Genomic DNA, 6000 nt, shown 5'->3' on the forward strand with positions numbered 1-6000 from the left:
CAAAACGTATGATATGGACTGAAATGGAATATATATATATATATATATATATATATATCCTTCTTCATAGATGTGGACGCTGTTCCTCACGCGTTGGCGGTTGTTTCATCGCATGGCGCTGTAAAGTGTGCTGTGGCCTCTCGCATCAGTAGCAGGTGTGTTTCTCTCTCTTTGTGCGCTGTAATGAGTTGGTCCGGGGAGTTGACAGATGCTGTCCGCACAGTGAGACGCGAGCGAATGCTGCTCCGGTCTCTCCCAGCTGATAGTTTACTTCACATAAGCGCCTCCCACTTAGAGCGCCATGAGCTCCGGGAGCGCGTTTGCGTGAGAATCGGCGACATCTACTGGCGAAACGCGGAAGCGCAGCAAATTAACTCATCTAACAGAAGGCCTGTTATATTTTACTTAAAAAATGTTAAACTGCTTTTGTTATAAATTAAAAATAACCTAAACTGTGTAAAATATGCAGGGGAAACTACTGAATTATTTACTCATATTTCACGTGGGTTTTATGAAATTACATTTTTAGTGTAAGTTAAGGGGAGACACTGCAGGCAAAAACACTGTTTTTTCATGCACCTGTCAAGTTTGAGATTTTGGGCTTTTTGGTTTTTCATAAAGTGTTTTTTTTTCAGACTAGTGGAAAGGAAACATCCAAAAGACACTGTTATGTGTTTCTTTTATAGCACTTTATCTATTTGTGTCAATAGATTTCAATTACAATGCATATTTTTAAAGGCTGTTTTCTCAAAATGAGTTTTTTCTCCTACACTGAGCCATAAATCTCCACTTCAGTAGCACTTACACACACCGAACTTTACATGTATATTCCTGTCTGTATCCTGAAGGTTTTTATAGAGGGATTTGTTCATATATAATTTGCTTCATTATATACAACATTTTATTCCCCCCAAAATTGTAAAAATATAGTGTTTTCTGTCCGTTCTAAGCATTTTCTGAATTATGGAGTGACAAAAATGAGAGACCCAAAATTCCTCTGTAAAAACATTTGACTCTAATATGTCAAAAAAATTAAACAAGAATTTTGAAACTGACATCACCCAGTGTTTAGATTTGTGTACTAGAAATGTATGCAAATTAGCGCATATTTCATTAAATAATGACTCATTTGCATATTTAAATCTAACTTTTTAGAAAACTTGTAATACAAAAAATGTTTGCAATTATCAATGTAATCAATCAGCTGGGTAAATAAGGCCATAACTATTAGTTTTGTTTTTTTAACCTATTCACCTGCAGTGTCTCGCCTTAAACAGTTACACAGTAAAATAAAAATATAATCCATAACATGAGATAAGCATCCAAATAGCCACATACACTACTGTTTATTTTGTTGCTTATGAGAAATAGATACTTATATTCAGCAAGGATGCATTACATTGATCAAAAGTGATAGTAAAGAAATGTATAGTCTACAAAAGATTTTTATTTTGAATAAATGCTGTTCTTTTAAACTTTATATTAATCGAATAATCCTAATATATATTAGGATATATATATATATATTAGGATATATATATATATATATATACAGTGGGTACGGAAAGTATTCAGACCCCCTTAAATTTTTCACTCTTTGTTACATTAATAATAAAATAATTAATAATAATTAAAACCTAACCCTACAATAACAATAGCAATAATAATAAATGTAGCTGCGGGGCCAAATAAATTGTGGGGCCAAGCACTACAGAAGCAAGCATCGGACCAACTGCAGAAATGAGTAATTGAAGCCATTTCAGGATGATTTTAGTCAAAACAGCTGAAAAATCATAAATATAACCTCTAGTAACATCATTTATTGGCTTATCACATTTGACCAATAGGTGGCGCTGTTATTATATCGATGTGGTGTGTTCTGTGTGAGTTGGCAATGGCACACACAAAGTTTGGTGTCAATATGCCAAAGCATTGCAGATATACAGCCTCAAGTGACATTTTGGCATCACGCCTCAAATTCGTTGCTTTGGTATGTGAAAACGGTTTTGTCTATCAACACAAAATCCATACATTTTTGTCAGCATGGTCTGAAGATGATATGATTCGATTTTAGCGAAAATCGGACCAACGGTCTAGGAGGAGTTCGAAATATTAGGTTTTTAAAGAAAATCAAAATGGCGGACAAGGAAGTTTGGCTGACTATGGCAACATTGGTATCACTGTTCTCAGCATGACCCAAGGAATATATTAATACAAGTCTCATTACAATAGGCAAAATTCACAGAACGCTATTAGCATTTATTTGAAATTTCATTATAACTTTTGACCACAAGGTGGCACTGTCTCAAAACTTGTTGAGTACTTTCAGGTCATGGTCTCAATGGTACATACAAAGCTTCGTAATGGTACACCAATGCATTCGTAAAATATAGCATTTTATATCATAATAATCGATTGTAGTCAATGGCAGTTTCATGTTTTGTTCAATTATAGCGCCATCAAGAGGCACAATCCCACCAAATTATGCGTCCTTAGAGTGTGCCTATACATATGCGTGTCAAATTTGGTGAAAATATCTAATTTTGTTTTGGAGTTATAGACATTTTTATATATGAGAACAGAAAAAATGACTGATTGCCGACTTTGTTTGCATTTATTTGCCACTTACTATCAAAATTTTGGCAATTGGGCATTTGCATATAGCCGGCACGCTATGTTTTCGAATTTCCTATGGTGGTTTCGTGTCGATCGGAGTAACGGTTTCTAAGATATTGGCAAATGTTTTTTAAGCCCTAAAATACAACGTTGCACAAACCATAAGACAAAACCTGGCATGTTTGGTATCGCTGGACTCGGCAAGGTTTCAGGAGTCTAAAAAAATACCCAAAGTTATAAGCATGTGAATATTTCATTTTACCACTAGGTGGCGCTGGCTCGAAACTTCTCAGGCTCCTTCAGGGCATTGTGCTGATGACCCATACCAAGTTTCGTAATGATACGTCAATGCGTTGGTAAAATATAGCATTTTAATACAAAATTCAAAATGGCCGACGCCCAAAAATGGCTGACATAGGAAAATTGGATATCATTCGACTCGAATCTAAAGAGACCAGTTTTGTGATTTTTGGCCAAACCATTCAGAAGTTATAAGCAAAATATGAAACACCGAAACACTGCAGGTAGGCTCAGGTCATGCTTGTTATAAAAACACACCAAGTTTGCTCTCAATACGCCAAACCGTTGCAGAGATATAGCCTCAGATCCATTTTTGCATGCTTTTCGTAGAATTCATTCGTGCGTTATTCGAGAACGGTTGGACGAATCAACTTGAATTCCATAACTTTTTGCCAGCATGGTCTGAAGATGATCTGACCCAATTTTGGTGAAAATCAGACAAACAGAGTTCGAAAAAGTAGGTTTTATGAACAATTAAAAATAGCAAAAAAACTAAACCTTACTATTTTTTCATTTTGGTGTCTATTCGACTTGGCATAAGCCAAGGATTCAGAGGAATTTTCCTTCTGTGCCTTACAGTTCAAAAGTTATTAGCATAAACATGAGTGAAACTCCAAATTTGCTATGGTTAATGTTGGGACTGTCCTCTATCAGTATGCCAAATTTCACAACTTTCCCGCAAACGGTTCTATGGGCTGCCATAGACGCAAAAGAACGCCAACGGATACAATAGGTGCCATCGCACCTTCGGTGCTTGGCCACTAATAACAACAACAACAACAATGTTACTTTAGCACCAAATCAGCATATTAAAATGATTTCTGAAGGATCATTTGACACTGAAAATTCAGCTTTTCCATCACAGGATTAAATTACTATTCAAATGTATTATTATTATGAATAATTATATTTAAAAATATTTTAAATTGTAATGTTCTCATTATTATTATTATTATTATTATTTTATTATGATCTTATTAATATTATTATCTCAATACTGTTTTTACTGTACCAAATTAATGCAGTCTTGGTGAGCATAAGAGATTTCTTTTAAAAACATAACAAACATCTCACAGACCCCAAACTTTTGAACAGTAGTTTGCATGTATTAGATAAAAGTGTAATATATGATAAATATTTAAATCAACACTTAAATTATATCACACTGATGATTTGGGATTCACAACTTTGCCATAATCAACCATTTTCCTTACTGTAATTCCCTTCATTCCTTTCTCTGTTTTAATGCGGTCAAATTCAGTTCTAACCAAAGCAAATGTGTTTTCAATATTGACTGTTTACAATTATGAATGTAAAAGTGACCAAAAAAGACAAATGTTGTATTGTAAGGCACTATTGTAAAGCAGAATAACATACTCCCAGTTCACTTGAGTGATGTGCATTTAAAGAGAGTGCACTTGTCTCACATTTGACAGGTACTGATGCTGGCACAGCAATGCCCGATGTGGCATGGTGATTAATTATGGATTATATACACATAACATGTGTTTTAATTCATCTGGCTGTGATAAACATCTTTTCAATGACACCTAGTAGATGTACACAGTAAATGATGTGACGTGAGGTGGTTGCTGGTTCGAATCCCACAAGCTCTAATCAATAACACTGTTAAAGGTTAAAAGGTATCAGCTAAATGAAAATGTAATCATTTTCATTGTTAATTTCAGTAGTATGTTCCTGGTTAATGTTGCATATATGCATTATCAATTAAACCAAAGAAATCATCGCTCAAGGGCATGTTTAAACCCCCACATCCTCCAGTTGTGTTGTCCAAACCCAAGGGTACGAATCTGTACTGATATCTGCTGATTCTTCTCTGAAGTGGCAATTGGATCCTATATATATAATACATCACAAATGTTTAAAAATTGAAGGTTCACTCTCATTAATAATAAACCACAACTAGCGTGTCAAAGGTCAACAGTTCTCTGATTCGCTCCCTGTCACGTATGCACAGGCATCGTCTTAACAGCACGCATGCAATTTATGGATATGCAGCTCTGTTTGAGGAGGAATAGCTCCAGGGCCACAGCGCAACACTGCACTTCATTGGGATGCACTGGACCCGAACGTGTTTTTCCGACCAACCACTGCTTGAGTTTGGAGGCCTCTGCACGTCACATGTCACTGCTGCTGGTCATGCGTGTAGCTTCATTTCCTTGTTTTTCCAAAAACATACAATTAGGACTCTGTTTCGGTGCTTTGTTAGGCCTGATTTAGTCAATGCCTATGAAAAAGCACTGTAAAAAATGGTACGTTCATATATTTCAATGAAATGTCTTGTATTATCTGTATTTGTTCAGAAGAGTGTAATAAAAGAGAAATATCTGAAACAAAATTTAAATTATACGGATGATTTGAGATTCACTGTTTTGCTATGACCAAAAGTTTTCCTGTCAATAGTTCCTTTCATTCCTTCTGCTGTTTTAATATGGACATATTCAGTTTTGAACAGTGCAACGTGTGTTTTCAGCATTGAATGTTTACAATTATTAATGTAAAAGTGACCAATAAAGACAAATGTTGTATTTTAAGGCACTATTAAAGAAGAATAATATACTGACATTTCACTTGATTATACATTAATATGAAATAAATTTGGTATCAAATTTAAAGTTTTACTTTTTGAAAATATAAGGCATAAAAATATGAAATAAGCATGCAAATAACTACATACACTACCATTAAAAAGTTTGAGGACACTAGGTTTTTTTATTAAAATGATGATAATAATAATAACAATAATACTTTTATTCATTACTAGCCAATCAGCATACTAGAATGAGTTCTGAAGGAAATCAGACTGGAGTAATGAAGCTGAAAATTCAGCTTTGATCACAGGAATAAATTACATTTTAAAAGATATAGAAAATAGAAAACAGTTATTTTAAATTGTAACAATATGTCACAATGTTACTGTTTTTACTGCATTTTTGGTCAAATAAATGCAGCCTTGATGAGCATAAAAGATTTCTTTCAAAACCAGTGCTTATACATCAACATGAAAAAACCCCACTTTTTATAATCTAATTAATTCCTGACATATTAAAGGAACACTCCACT

Source organism: Sinocyclocheilus rhinocerous, unplaced genomic scaffold (assembly GCF_001515625.1).
Source record: "Sinocyclocheilus rhinocerous isolate Xijiao unplaced genomic scaffold, SAMN03320098_v1.1 scaffold2108, whole genome shotgun sequence".
Taxonomy (NCBI): domain Eukaryota; kingdom Metazoa; phylum Chordata; class Actinopteri; order Cypriniformes; family Cyprinidae; genus Sinocyclocheilus; species Sinocyclocheilus rhinocerous.